The sequence below is a fragment of the Mobula hypostoma genome, chromosome 16, assembly GCF_963921235.1.
Source record: "Mobula hypostoma chromosome 16, sMobHyp1.1, whole genome shotgun sequence".
Taxonomy (NCBI): Eukaryota; Metazoa; Chordata; class Chondrichthyes; order Myliobatiformes; family Myliobatidae; genus Mobula; species Mobula hypostoma.
This window is the reverse complement of record NC_086112.1, coordinates 15,824,750-15,841,178: the sequence shown is the minus strand read 5'-3', so window position 1 is coordinate 15,841,178 and position 16,429 is coordinate 15,824,750. Positions and strand designations below refer to the sequence as shown.

Here is a 16,429-nt window from a genome sequence, read left to right as displayed (position 1 = left end):
AGGATACCCTAAATTAACCTGCAGGTTGTGTTGGTTGTGAAGAAGGTGAATGCAATGTTGGCATTCATTTCTAGAGGTATAGAATATAAGAGCAGGGATGTGATGTTGCGGCTCTATAAGGCACTTGTGAGACCACACTTGGAGTATTGTTTGCAGTTTTGGGCTCCTTATTTTAGAAAGGATATACTGACATTGGAGAGGGTTCAGAGAAGATTTACAAGAACGATTCCAGAAATGAAAGGGCTACCGTATGAGGAACATCTGGCAGCTCTTGGGCTGTATTCCCTGGAGTTCAAGAGAATGAGGGGGGATCTCATAGAAACATTCAGAATGTTAAAAGGCCTGAACAGATTAGATATGGCAAAGTTATTTCCCATGGTAGGGGATTCTAGGACAAGAGGGCACGACTTCAGGGTTGAAGGATGTCCATTTAGAACTGAGATGCGGAGAAATTACTTTTGTCAGAGGGTGGTAAATCTGTGGAAATTGTTGCCACGAGTGGCTGTGGAGGCCAAGTCATTGTGATGGAATGAAGGGATAGGTAAACAGGGGGAAAAACAGAGGACAATGATTAATTAAGACACACCTTGGGTGTGTCTTAGCTTACTGTTTTGGACAGTCAAAAAGAATCTTTACCTAGCAACTGGTGACGTACTAGTCATTGTTCTCTAAAGACAGGCAAAGACTCAAATAAGGAACTATCTGATCTTGCAGAAGCATCTCAAGGTATAGCTAAATATGGGAGGGATGAGGTGATGGCTAGAAAGTTCTTGAGAAAAGGGGAAGGGTCCGAATGGGGAACTGATGGGCTAGCTTTGGCTTAAAATAATTATAACAAACTGACCAATGATTACCTTACATCTAATTGTATCTTAGCATGTGATTGAAATGATTCTAATATTGTCTAAGCTTGTAATCATAAGGTTTCCTGCTACCTGATCAATGTTATAAATTGTGGAGAATTGTGTAATTCAGGGGCAGTTTCTGGACTGGCTCTTTTGGGAGATCGGTCTGTAACTTCCCCCATAGCATGCTATGAGTAGAGAATAAAGGTCTGAAAAGAATTATGTGTGTCAGTGTACTTGTGGTACAATTGCTCTTGCATCGGGTCCGATCGAGTACGACAATTGGGTGTATTTAAGGTAGAGATAGATAGGTTCTTGATTAGCCAGGGCATCAAAGGGTATGGGGAGAAGGCAGGGGAGTGGGGATGACTGGAAGAATTGGATCAGTCCATGATTGAATGGCGGAGCAGACTCGATGGGCTGAATGGCCTACTTCTGCTTCTATATCTTATGGCCTTATGGACATGGCCATATCCCGTAGGTCTAGCTGGGGATCAGAACAAATTCAAAAGAGGACTTGCAGTCGTCCGTGCTGAGTTGGTGTCTGGGCAGCCAGCAAGAGTGCCAGGCAATTTTATTCCACAGCTGTCTGGTTGGCCTTTCAACAGTGTTCTGCCCTCCTCAGAAAACTCAATTATCTTGAACCCATTCCTACCCATCATGGCATATAGCACACTTAGGTTCCTGTTGACTGACGTTCCACCTTGTTCGTTTTGGTCTGCCATGATGCACACCAATATTACCTTAGGCCCCCTTACAATGGTCCATTCGATGTTTAGGAACAGAGAGAGAAGATATCAAGGATAGGAGGGATAAACCTGAAAATATTTCGGTAGATCACCTTAAACTGGCCCATCAAGATTTGTAGGATTCCGCTACCCTGCCCCTGACGTCGTGATATGACCATGAGCGTAGCTGGAGGCACCTGCAGTTACTCCACCCACGGAACAAAGGACCCAAGCTCTGGGCAGGCTCACAATGCTCGTTTTAGTGAATTCCTGGGGGGCCTGAGTAGGACAATGTAGTGGATGGGAACAAATGTGTAATCCACAACCACCAGCACTGAGTGAGGTTCACTTTAAGAGGCTGCTCTGACGGGATGACGTAATTAGGTGAAGTTTTTTTAAAACCACATTTTATGTTCAGTGTTTGGTTGACAATGAAGTAGTTGTTATGGTTTCCCTTAAACTGAAAATACTTCAGCAGTTTTATTTATGAAAACCTACAAATATACTAACAAATTTCTCATTAATTTCCAAATAATATTTATATATTAATGTGGAAGGTGTGGGAGGTATTGTCTTAACATCAAAATTTAATACCTCATAGCTGTACTGATTTTTCCTAGGTTAGAGATCACGGCCAATATCAATGCTTCCTCTAGTCAGACTAAGCAACAAACTGATGTGAATAGAACATTAAAAAGTTTTTGACAAGAACAGGCCATTTGACCCAACAAAGCTTGCCAAATTCCTATTCACATAGTGTGTTGAAATAACTATCGAGTTTAGATTTGAAAGTATCTCATATACTACTCTCAACTACACAGCTAGGTAGTTTGTTCCATGTGTCAACAACTCACTGAGTAAAGAAATGCTTCCTGATGTTAGTCTGAAATCTCTCCTCAATTAGTCTCCACCTATGGCCATGTGTCCTTGATGATGGATTAACTTTGAAGTAGCACCTGGCATCCACCCTTAATGATTTTGAACACTTCTATCATGTCTCTGCTCGTTCTACAACTACTTAGGCTAAAAAGATTTAATGCTTTCAATCTTTCTTCATAGCTCATACCATGCAGACGTGGTACGAATCTCGTCGCCCATCTCTGAACTCTCTCCAGTGTCTTCACATCACTCACAACATATGGTGCCCAAAACTGTACACAGTACCCAAGGTGTGGCCTCACAAGCACGTTATACAGCTTAAGGAGGACGTCTCAAGATTTGAACTCCATTGAGCACATTATATAGCCCAGCATTCTATTAGCCTTCCTAATTACTTCTGTGCATGTCTAGATGTTGACAGTGATGACTCAGTGATTACCAGGATGCTCAAATGCTTCTCATACTAACTCACTTTCTAGCTCAAGCCCCCACCCCACTTTATAATTATATCTAATATTTCTATTTCTTATAATGTAATACCTTACATTTACTTACATTAAACTTCATCTCCCATCATCTGGGTTTTGTTTAGATCCAACTGTAGATTCTGTTGCCTAAACATTATTAGCCCATCCCATTAATTTTGTATTTTTGGCAAACTTTACTAGTTTATTTGTTATGTGGTTATCCAAATCATTAATGTAAATTAGAAACAGCAGTGGCCGCAAAACTGCTCCATGTGGAATTCCAGTTTTAACATCTTCTAGGTATAAAAATGATCCTCTCACCAAGGTCTTAGCACGAATTATCGACTGTACTCTTTTCCATAGATGCTGCCTGGCCATCTGAGCTCCTCCAGCATTTTGGGCGTGTCGCTCTGACCATAACTCTTTGTCTGTTTTTGAGCCAATTCTGCACTCATTCACACACCCTTCCCAGAATCCCTACCTTCTGTAATTCGATTATTAACCTCTCATGGGGTACCTTGTCAAAAGCTTTCTGAAAGTCCAGGTAAATAATATCAACCACTCTCTTGTTATCATAAATATTAGTTGCCTCTTATAGAACTCCAGCATATTAATGAAACACGATTTCCCATTTCTGAACCCATGCTGGCTTTCTGCTAACATGCCTGTACTTATCAACTGCTTTTCTATCTCACTCTTTATTATTGTTTCCATTATCTTGTCTGCAATACACATTAGGCTTACTGGTCTATAGTAATCAGGGTCATTACGGTCACCCTTCTCATGTACAGGCACAATGTTAGTCCGTTTCCAGTCCTTGGAGATTTCACCAGTCTTCAATGACTTTTGAAAAATACATGTTAGGAGTTTGTATATATACTCACAGAACTCGTTAAGTATCCTTGGATATACTTTGTCTGGCCCTGGAGATTTATTAACTTTCAGCCTTTTTAGTTAAAGCAGGCCCTCACTTTCTAAGATCTCTAAGTCACTTAAAACAATCTTATTTTTCTCTACACGTACTGGCATATTGCTAATATCTTCGCAGGTGAAAACTTCAGCAAAATATGAGTTCAGAGTATCCATTATGTTCTTCTCTGCATAATTTAACAACTCACTATTATTCCTATTACACTTAACTTCCTCCTTGACTTTTCTTTTACTACTAAAGTATTGAAAAAATCTCTTGGGGTCAATCTTGGCATTGTCAGCAATATCCTTCTCAACCTGCCTTTTGGCAATTTGAATTTCCCTCTTGACTATAGGTCTCATATTTTGACATGCACCACAGTCAACATCATTACTATTTTTCTGTATTCCTTATATAGCTGTCATTGCATACCTTGATAATGTTAATGTATATCTTTATTCATCCCTGCAGTTGAACTATTGTTTTTTATTGCTTCTCCCGACCTTGGGTATGAACATTTCCTGCATTGCATATATTATCTCTTTAAATCAACTCCATTGTTCCTCAACTGACTCAATGTCAAGCATTCATTTACCTTCTGAAGTCTTTGTTGCATCTGCATAAGCTTCTCCTTTCTGAAATTCAATTTAACAGCTTTGGTTTTTGCTGATATTCTGTCCTAAAAAACTTTGAGACTAAGAATGCTATGATCACTTGTTCCTAAGGGCCCAACAAATTCCTTACTCAAAATTCTATCCAGATTGTTACAGAATATCAAATCTAGACAGGCCTCCCTTCTTGTTGGTGCATTAACGTACCGGGTCAAAAAAGGATTGTTCAATAATCTAATAAATTCACTTTCCTGTTAATCCATTAGTCACTGGGTTCCTCTACTCAATATTTTCAGAAATTAAAATCTCCCATAACTGTAACACCCCCCTTAGAACTTGCTTTTTTTAGTATTCAGATAGAGTTGTTTATTAAAATCACAATGGGTATTAACAATGCATCCAATGGTATTCCTTTATCATTATAGATTTCAATTCTCACCCGGGTATCTTCATTAAGTCTCAAGTGGCCTCCTATCATAAGCAACTGCACATTTAAACTCTCTTATGTAGATGGCTACTCCTTCACCGTTATGATCTTGCCTATCTTTCCTAAGTATATCCTTTAATTCTATATTCATAACCATCCTTTGAGGCCAGCAGGTTTCAGTTATTGCTATTATATCATCCCGCGACATGAACTTCCAACATCACTTCTGAATAAAGTTGATAACTGCTGGGTAATTTGTGGCAGTTAGAAAGGTGGCCAATTAGAAATTAAAATTAAAATTAAAATTAAATTTAGAAATAACAAAAATCTGGCTGACAAGGAACTAATACCAACTTGTTGAATTCCAATGTTTGTTCCAGGAATCAACTGAAACATTTCAAAATCATCTACGTCTTCTGAGCAACTTCGCAAATCTCTTGATCATCCACTTCTTTAATTTAGAAACCAGGCCAACAGCCAACATTGATAGATTTCAATTGCTCCCCTTCTTTCCCACTCTCAAGTCTTTATTCATCACTCCCAGCAAAAAAAAATATACAATCTGGGAGCAGACAGATTGTTAAGAGTGACAACTCCTTTTCCAAGTAGAAGTAATGCAGTGTTACGGTCGAGGTAGCAAAGAACTTGTACTGTCAGAATGAAAGTTAATTTATTTCATCAACATTCCATTTGTGTTTACAAAATGGGAGAAACAAAAGATTGAATCAGATTCTAGAAGTGGAAAAGTTGAAAAAAATGTGACCCACAAGAGATGTTAGTGGGCTTTCAGCAAGTACGTAGCAACAGGACATACTGCATAGAAATTAGGACAAGCAGAAATCCAATCTAAGGCTAATCAATGATTTGTGGAACATACTAATGACATAAATCTGTTCAATCATGAACTGATGAACAGCTGCTTAACTAAAATCAAACCCATATTATTCAATAAACTTTGAATACCTGATGAGCCAATTCATGAGCAATTGTCAGTTTCTCTGTTGCTGAAGCCGTCTCTTCCTTGCAAAGAAGTGTCATTTCTTGAGCAGTGATCAGGCCCCAATTTTCTACGGCCCCCCACTGAAAGTAAGGGAGTGCTACCAGATCTAGAAAAGGAAATTAAACTTCTTCAGTACAAATAAATGGCAAATTGAATAGATTGGGGAGGGTAGGAGTGAAGTGGATCTTAGCCTTTATTGCAAGAGGATGAACACAGGAAGGATAGGCACAAGAGATACTGCAGATGCTGAAAATCTAGCATAGCACACACAAAATGCCGGAGGAATTCAGGAGCTCAGGTAGCATCTATGAAAAAGAATGAACAGTCCTGATGAAGGGTCTCAGCCTGAACAGTCAACTACCTATTCCTTTCCAAAGAAACTGCCTGACCTGTTGAGTTCCTCCAGCATTTAGTGCACAGAATCAAATATCGCTGTGATGATTGTACGCTCTAGTATCAACTGTTTGGTGACAATAAAGTAAAGTGTTACACAGGAAGGAGGATAACTTTCTAGTCTATGTATGGAAAAGGGAAGATCTCATTTAGAGTTATGTGCACAATTTAGGGAATGAAATTGTTGACATGGAGGGAGTACAACAAAGATTCACTAAAATGATCTCTTGGTTACCCGAACTGTGAAACTCAGAAAGAGTGGGTTGGTTGACTTTCACTGATAACTAGAAGAATCAGAAGAGCTCTTTGAAATCAGTGAAATTCTAACAATACAGAGAACGGATACAAGGAGAAAGTTCCGAAAGTTTGGAGAGTCTTGACCCAGCGATCAGTCTTAAGATGAGGAATATGTAATTTCTCAGATCAGGATAACTTCACCCACACTTTGGTGAACCAGTGAATCTCTCTACCACAAAATGTTGTGTGGGCCATTTCATTAAGTATATGAAAGAAGTAAGTACATACAGTACTGTACAAAAGTTTTAGGAACATGCATATAGTGAAGGTGCTGAAAATTTTTACATAGTATTGTAGCAACTTATGTACTACACCATACTGCTACCACAAAAATTAAAAAAAGAGGCACTCTGTGGCAATAGGGAATTCGTTGGTTAGGGGAACGGACAGCAGGTTCTGTGGATGAGAATGAGACTCCTCGATCATATGTTGCCTCCTGGGTGTCAGGGCCTGCGACATCTTGGATCGAGCCCTCAGCAATCTTAAGTGGGAGGGCGAACAGCCAGAGGACGTGGTCCATGTAGGTACCAATGACATGGGTAGGATGAGTGACGAGGTCCTGCATAGGGATTTCAGGGAGTTAGCTTAGATGTTCAGCTGTAAGGCAGGACCACAAAGGTTGTGAACTCAGGATTGCTACCCATGCCACATGCTAGTGAGGCTAGAAGTAGGAAGATTAAACAATTCCACACGTGGCTAAGGAGTTGGTGTAGGAGGAAGGGTATAAGACTAATATCCTAGTGGGAAGGTTTGTTACTGCTGCATGCTGGGTTTTAAACTAGAGTTGCGGGGGGATGGGAACCGAGGTGCCAAAACAGTCAGTGGTGAGGTTGTGGAGCCAGAGGTTGATAAGACCTCAGACAAAGTCAGAAATCAAAAAGTTGAGCATAGTGCGACTAGTGTCCTGAGTTGAGTATATTTCAATGCATGTAGTATTGTAAAAAAGTTGAATGAGCTCAGGGCATGGATCAACACATGGAATTATGACATTATAACCATTAGTGAGACTTGGTTGGTTGTAGGACAGGCGGGACTGGCAGCTCAATATTCCAGGGTTCTGTTGTTTTAGACATGTCAGAGTGGGAGGATTAAAGGAGGAAGGATGGCGGGACAAGTCAGGGAAAATGTCACGGCAGTGCTCAGTCAGGACAGACTGGAGAACTTGACTAGTGAGGCATTATGAGTGGAACTGGAAATAATAAAGATATGACCACGTCAATGGGGCTCTATTACAGACCATCCAGCAGTCCCAGGGATTTACAGGAACAAATTTGTAGAGAGATGACAGACTGTTGCAGGAAACATAAGGTTGTTACAGTAGGTGATTTTAATTTTCCATGTATTGACTGGGAATCCCCTACTGTAAAAGGACTTGATGGGATAGAGCTTGTCAAATGTGTTCAGGAAAGTTTCCCTCATCAGTATGTAAGTCTGCATAGGGGAAACACTTTGCATCCAGAGACCACAATGCCATTAGTTCTGGAGCGCCTTGAGCTGGCAATCTCGTTGCAGCTCAGATCGATGGTTACGATTAAATATTCCTGTTTCAGCCTGATACAGCTGAGAATCACAACTAATTCCAAGATCTGTACAGTTAAAAAAGATGTTTTAAAGCGATTGAACAATCTATCACAGTTCAAAACCAACAGCAATAATACTGATTGTGGCCACACTACTCCTTGGACTTCTTGAAGGAAACGTGACTGCCAATCAGAGATTCAGGTGTGTTTAAGAAAATTGGGTTTTCAACTCTCAATACCAACTACCTTGCTGGCAAATATACAGTCTTTAGTAAATACAGGTTCACTATACACCATCAGGATAGATTGTCGAGTGTCTCAAAAACAGAGATGGAGGTGTATGCCCCATGATCAACTCCGCTTGGTGCACAAATATGTCAGAGATGTCCCAATTCTGCTCTCCAGACCCGGAATATCTCGCAATTAAGTGCCATCCATTTTACCTGCCACATGAGATTTCAGCGATCACTCTGGGAGCGATGTACATTTCATGTCAGGCCAATGCTGAACAAGCTCTAGATGATCTGAGCAATGTGATTAACGTGCACAAAAGAGTACACCCTGATGCCTTTACCATCATTTTGGAGGATTTTAACCAGGCCAGCTTAAAAAACTCACTAAATAATTACCATCAATAAATCACTTATAGTACCAGAGGAAACAACACACTGAACCATTGTTACACCACCAACAAGAGTGCCTACTGTGCTGTTCCATGCCCTCACTTCGGGAAGTCTGATTACCTGGCTGAACTTTGACTCCCTGGGTATAGGCAGAGATTGACAACTGCAGCACCAGTTGTAAGGACCCAGAAGATACAGACAAGGGAGGCACAGGAGCACTTACAGGACCGCTTTGAATTGGTGGACCGGACTGTATTCAGGGATTCACCCTTGAATCTGGATGAGTAGTTTGCAGTTGTTACTGATTTCATTAAAGTCAAGTCATATTTATTGTCATTTAACTACATATATGTATATAATGAATATAACCATATAATGCATATAGAAATGAGACAACATTTCTTCGAACCACGGTGTAAAGCACATGACACACGATAACTAATGAAGGTAAGGATAAAATCTACAGATGAGCCATACATAAATAACAAACTAAAGGGCATTAATATTAAATATTGTAAGGTATGGAACAGATTAACCAGTGACACTTCCATGTGGCAGGGAGTTCAGAAACCTAATGGCCTGGGGGAAGAAACTGCTTCACATCCTGACCGTTCGTTTTTATGTATTGGAGTCTCCTGCCTGATGGTAGAAAGTCAAAGAGGATGCTGGATGGATGGGTGGGCCTTAATAATACTAAGGGCCAGTACTCTTGATAAATGTCCCCGATGGATGGTAGGAAGACCTCTATGATCCTCTCAGCTGTTCTCACTGTCCTTTGTAGGGACTTCTGGTCCAATGCTCGGCTGCTCCCGTACCAGACGGAGATGAAACTTGTCAGGATGCTCTCAATGGTGCTCCTGTATGGGAGTTGGGAGCCAGGAGCCTTGCTTCCCTCAACCTTAGGAAGTGGAGGCACTGCTGTGCTGCCTTGTTCAGCAAGGTGATATTTAGGGAGCAGGTGAGGTTATCCGTGATATGAACTCCCAGGAACTTGGTACACTTTAACTCTCTCTATGGAAAAGCCATGTACTCACAGAGGGAAATGGTTTGTCTGCACCTTCCTGAAGTCCACAATGATTTCCATTGACCTCTCCACATCCAGGCATAGGTTTTTCTTCTCACATCAATTCATCAGCCACCCCACTTCCTCTCACCATTGTTCTTGATACGTCCAACCACTGCTGTATCATCCGCAAACTGGAAGACATGGTTTGAGCTGGATCCTGCGACACAGTCACGGGTCAGCAGCCTGAACAGCCCCGAGCACGCAGCCGCAGGGAGCGCCAGTGTTCATCATAATGAGATGAGAGACGTTGCTGCCCAATGGACTGACTGTGGTCTTACTGCTAAGAAGTCCACAGAATATCTGTGTGGATGAGCATGTGCCTGCGAAAACTGTACATTCCCAAACCAAAAGCCGTCGATGAGCCCAGAGGTTTGTTGTTTGCTGAGGGCTAGATCTGTGGCATTTACGTCTGGAGACCCAGGTCTGAATAAGAAACCAGATATGACTTGTGGAAGGCCAACTCAAGAGAGAGAAAACAATTCCAAACAAGGCTGGAGGCGACTTCAGATGCACGTCAACTCTGGCAGGGCTTGCAACACATTACTTCCTACAAAAAGCGAAACCCAATAGCATGAATGGCTGCAATGATTCACTACCAGATGAGCTCAATGCCTTCTATGCCCGCTTTGAAAGGGAGAATATAACTACAGCTATGAAGATCCCTGCTGCAACTGGTGACCCTGTGATCTCTGTTTCAGAGGCCGATTATCAGTTTGTTTTTCAGGAGTGTGAACCCTCCCAAGGCGGCAGGCCCCGACATAGTACCTGATAAGGCTCTGAAAACATTTTCAACTTTGCATTGCTTTGGTAGGAAGTTCCCACCTGCTTCAAAAGGGCGACGATCACACCAGTGCCTAAGAAGAATAGTGCGAGCTGCCTTAGTGACTAACGTCCAGTAGCACTCAAACCTACGGTTATGTAATGCTTTTAGAGAGGTTGGTCATGGCGAGAATCAACTCCTGCCTCAGCAAGGACCTAGTCCCACTGCATTTTGCCTATCATTGCAATCTCAGTGGCTCTTCACATGGCCTTAGATCACCTGAACTATACAAACACATCAGGATGCTGTTCATTGACTATAGCTCAGCTTTTAATACCATCATTCTGTGGGTTGAGATTCTAAATTGGAGAAAGTGCACGATACTCCAGATTTGGCCTCACCAACATCTTGAACAACTTCAAATGTAACACAAACAACAGGAATTCTGCAGATGCTGGAAATTCAAGCAACATACATCAAAGTTGCTGGTGAACGCAGCAGGCCAAGCAGCATGTGTAGGAAGAGGTGCAGTCGACGTTTCAGGCCGAGACCCTTCGTCAGGACTAACTGAAGGAAGAGTTAGTAAGAGATTTGAAAGTAGGAGGGGGAGGGGGAGATCCAAAATGATAGGAGAAGACAGGAGGGGGAGGGATAGAGCCGAGAGCTGGACAGGTGATAGGTAAAAGGGGATACGAGAGGATCATGGGACAGGAGGTCCGGGAAGAAAGACGGGGGGGGGTGACCCAGAGGATGGGCAAGAGGTATATTCAGAGGGACAGAGGGAGAAAAAGGAGAGTGAGAGAAAGAATGTGTGCATAAAAATGAGTAACAGATGGGGTACGAGGGGGAGGTGGGGCCTTAGCGGAAAATGTAACATCCTATTTTCTGTACTCAATGCATTGACTTATGAAGGCCAATGTGTCAAAAGCTTTCTTTACAATGCTGTCTACCTGTGACACCACTTTCAATGAATTATGGACCAGTATTCCCAGATCCCTTTGTTCTACCACATTTCAGTGCCCTGCCATTCACTATGTAAGACCTACGCTGGCTGGTCCTACTGAAGGGTAAAACATTTCACTTGTCTGCATTAAATTCCATCTGCTACTTTTTAGCCCATTTTTCCAGCTGATACAGATACCTCTGTAAGCCATGATACCCTTCCTCACTACACCCACTCCACTACACCCTCAACCTTGATGCCATCCGCAAATGTGCTGATCCAGCTAACCACATTATCATCCAGATCTTCAAACAAAGGACCCAATGCCGAACTCTACAGCACACCACTAGTCACAGGTCTCCTGTTAGTCAGGCAACCATCTACGACCACTCTCCGGCTTCTCCCATAAATCCGATGTCTATTCCAAAGTATTACCTCACCCTGAATGCCGAGCATCTGAACCTTCTTGACTCGCCTCCCATGTGGACCCCATACTAATATCCAAGTAGACAACATCTACTTTCCTGGTAACTTCCTCCAAAAACTATCTTCAACCTCCTTTGAACTCTCTCCAATGTCAGCACATCCTTTCTTAGATAAGGGGGCCCAAAACTGCTCACAATTTTCACCAGTACTTAATAAAGTCTTCAAATTACATCCTTGCTTTTATATTCTAGTTCTCTTGAAATGAATCCTAACATCACATTTGCCTTCCTCACCACTGACTCAACCTGCAAATTAACCTTTAGAGAATATTGCACTAGGACCCCCCAAGACCATTTGCACCTCAGAATTTAGAATTTTCTCTCCATTTAGAAAATAGTCTACCCTTCATTTCTTTGACCAAAATGCATGACCATCTGGCACATCTTTGCCTTTTTCTCCTAATCTAAGTCCTTCTGTAGCCTCCCTACTTCCTCAACACAACCTGCGCTTCCGCCTTTGTATCATCTTCAAACTTTGTACCAACCTCAAACTTTGCAACAAAGCCATCAATTCCATCATCCAAGTCAATGTCATATAGCATAAAAAGAAATGGTCCCAAAACAGACCCCTGTGGAACAGAACAGGCTCTTTGCCTCCTGCCAATCAGCACTGATTTATCCATGTTAGAATCTTTCCTGTAATACCATGGGCTCTAAACTTGTTAAGCAGACTCATGTGTGGCACCTTGTCAAAGACCTTCTGAAAATCTAAGTATACAGCATCCATTGCTTCTCCTTTGTCTATCCTGCAAAATGCTGGAGGAAGTCAGCATCCATGAAAATGAATAAACAGTCGATGTTTCAGGCCAAGACCGTTCATCTCAGGACTGGAAGAGGGAAAATGCTACAGTAAAAAGGTAGAGGGTTGGAGGCTACCCAGACAAATACAAGCTGTTGCTCCCCCACCCTGAGTGTGGCCTCATCTTGGCACAAAAGGAGGGCATGGACTGACATGTCAGAATGGGAATGGGAATCAGAATTAAAATGTTTGGTCATTGGGAAGTTCTGGTTTTGGAAATGTGTCATATCCCCTGTTGTGGCGTGGATGAAATCACCAGAGAGACAGAGTCACTGGTAGATACAAAGCAGCTTCTTCATTCCACACAACAAGATACAGCAGGCATTATACGGACGGAGACGCTTTCGGTGGAAAGGTCTGCTAGCCCAATGTGGGCTTGATATTTATATGCTAAACACAAAGGGCAATCGCTATTTACCAAGTTATAGACAATGCATAGGCAATGCTTCCTTTTGAAGCTACATGCAAAACATCACACATTCTGACTTCATCCTTCCCTCCTGACGCCAACATGTCCGGGTTGGTACTCACAGCCTTTAGGAGTGCAAGTCAAATCCACAATACATTTATTTGGTACTTTACATGCTAACATAGAGGACAATTCATATTTATAAATTATAGATAATTCTGTCTTCGAAACTACAGCATCTGCTCAAACTACGACGTCAGCAGCATCTGGTATTCACAGCTTTTAGGAAACGCATTGTTATGAACTCAATCCACAGTACTTCGTCAAACAGAAGACTGGTGGCAAGCCATTTAAGTGTAAATGAATCACCTATCCAATATCTCCTCCAAACACAGCAAAGTTACAGTACTGTGCAGAAGTCTTAGGCACGTTAACTCTAAGTGCCAAAGACTTTTGCACAGTACTGTAGTAATTTTATGTTTTGCACTATACTACTGACACAAAAAAAGCATGACATATACAAACCTAATTCTGATTATGGGTCCCTATTGTGGACTGAGAGTGGGAAAGGGGCAGGGAGAGGGAATCATGGTTGGGTAAAGGGGAAGGGAGGGGGAGCGAGTGGGAAGCACCAGAGAGACATGAGGTAATGATCAATTAACCAATTGTTTGGATCAAACAACCTTCCCTGGTGTCTCAGGGCAGGGTGAGTCTGCAGGCACGCCACACCTCCTCTGCCACCTGTCCCACACCCCTCCCGCAGGCCAGCACCCCAGGCAGCACATTCCAAGCACCCGCCACAGTGTAAAAAAATACTTGCCTCTCGCATCTCCTTTGAACTTAACCCCTTCACCATCCTGTTAGAATTAGCTGCTAAATATGTGTTTTTTTTTGTATTTCTGAGTCATATTGAGGGTGAGGTCCAGGGGTAGCAAAAGCGTCACTTTAAAATGAGAGGAGGGTCAGTCTCAACAATGAGAGTTGTTTGTACATTTACATCTAAGTACACTATTGCGCAACCTCTCATTGTTTAAGTTCCAGTTTAATAATCGTTCAACCATGCATGGATACAGCCGAATGAAACTGCATTCCTCTGGAGCCAAGGAACCAAACACAGCACAAGGCTGCATTCCTGCAGCCCCAATTCAAAAATCGGAAGTGCAAAGGGACTTGGGGGGGTCCTCGTGCAGGAAACCCTAAAGGTTAACCACCAGGTTGGACTGGCAGTAAGGAAAGTGAATGCTATGTTGGCATTCATTTTAAGAGGAATAGTGTATAAGGGTAAGGAGGTGTTGTTGAGGCTCTGTGGGACACTGGTGAGACCTCATTTGGAATACTGTGTGCAGTTTTGGGCCCCCTATCTTAGAATGGATATACTGATGTTGGAGAGAGTTCAGAGAAGATTTACGAGGATGATTCCTGGAATGCAGGGGCTAACATATGAGGAGCGTTTGTCGGCTCTTGGACTGTATTCATTAGAGTATAAAAAAATGAGACGGGATCTCATAGAAACATTTCAAATGTTGGAAGGGTTGGACAGAGTAGATGTGGAAGGCCTGTTTCCCTTGGTGGGTGAGTCCAGGACAAGAGGCCACAGTCTTAGTATTAGAGGGTACCCATTTAAAACAGAGATGAGGAGAAATTTTTTTAGCCAGAGGGTCGTGAATTTATGGAATTCCTTGCCACATACAGCTGTGGAGGCCCGATCATTGAGGGTGTTTAAAGAGGAGATTGATAGGTATCTAATTAAGGTATCAAGGGATACGGGGAAAAAGCCAGAAATTGGAACTAGATGGGAGAATAGTTTAGCTCATAGTGAAGTGGCGGAGCAGACTCGATGGGCTGAATGGCCTACTTCTGCTCCTTTGTCTTGTGATCTTGTGATCTTTACAACTTCTTTTCAAACTCTGTCGCCCACAATCTTTTCATGAACTGGAACCAACTACACAGCCCGTGGAGTTGAAGATATTGTCAGATACATACTGGGCATGGCACTATACAGCTTTGTGGGCTATAAGGAAATCACTCCCTGCCATTCTAGCTACACTACAGGATATTGTAGGTAAACCAAATGCCCGGAGGAAAACAGAGGCCAGAGCAGTAAATGGACTGACTGACGAGCAGTTTGCTTTACTTCTCACTCTGTTTGAGGATTTATTCTGAGTCACCAAGTTCATGTCAGACCAGCTACAATCTCCCCGTTTGGAGCTTTCATCCGCTGTGGACTTGGCTCAGTCTGTTATTGACGCACTCTCAGCAAAACTGGGAGAGGAATCATGGAGTGAAATTCAGGCAAGAGCTAGGGACCTGTGTGTCAAGACTGGTATACAGAGAAGACCACATGAAAGGAGACAGGCCCAGCCACCCCACCACCTACATGATTTTGTCGTTGAAGCCCAAACTGAAAGCACATCTGTCACATCCTCTGATGACCTTCGCAAGCACTGTTTCTATCCAGTTATAGACAGACTTCTGACTGAAATGAAAAGACGGTTCTCAATTGAGACTGGGGGTGTTCTGACTGGAGTCTCAGCATTGAGTCCCAAACACAATCTCTTCCTAGACTAGAATTGTCTTTGGCCAATGGCTCAATACTATGGAGTGACTGAAGTGAACCTGACTGCAGAGCTACAAGAGGTTTGGTGTCTGCTAGAAACAAAACAAAGCAAGGACAGACAATGAATGACACAGTGGAATTATTAGCTCTAATGAGACCCTACCGCGATGCATTTATAGATTTACACAAACTAATCTGCATATCACTGACTCTACCTGTGACATCTGCCTCATGCAAACGGAGTTCCTGTTGCCTCAGATGCCTCAAAAACTACCTGAGGAATAGCAGCGGCGATGCTCGGAACAGCAACTTGGCCCTGTTGGCCATAAACAGCCGGAGGACCAAAGCACTTGACATCCAGAAAATCATTGATACTTTCACCACCAATCACAACAACAGACAGATTGTGCTTCTCTGAAAACATCAATGGTGTTGATTTTTTTAAAATTTGGGCCAAGACTAATGCTGATTATAATTATTATTTTGTGGTGGATACCCCATAGTCCTTATGTTTCCTGCAAATCCTAAAGTATTACATTTACTGCAATTAAGCCTACTGGTTTTGCTTAGACTTCCAAGTGGTGATTCTGTTGATTTTTGTTTTAAATTCAGTAGCCGAATTAATTGAGGTATTGCATGGTCAGAGTACAATTTGTCCAACTCCTGGTAAGGCCTTGCATCTGTTGTTTGCCTAATTTGACTTCAATAAC

At 42.3% G+C, this 16,429-nt stretch overlaps 1 pseudogene; it reads right to left on the bottom strand.

Annotated features, from left to right (window-relative positions):
- The window catches only part of LOC134357254 (leucyl-cystinyl aminopeptidase-like), a 164,405-nt pseudogene that overhangs the window by 64,732 nt on the left and 83,244 nt on the right, over positions 1-16,429 (bottom strand).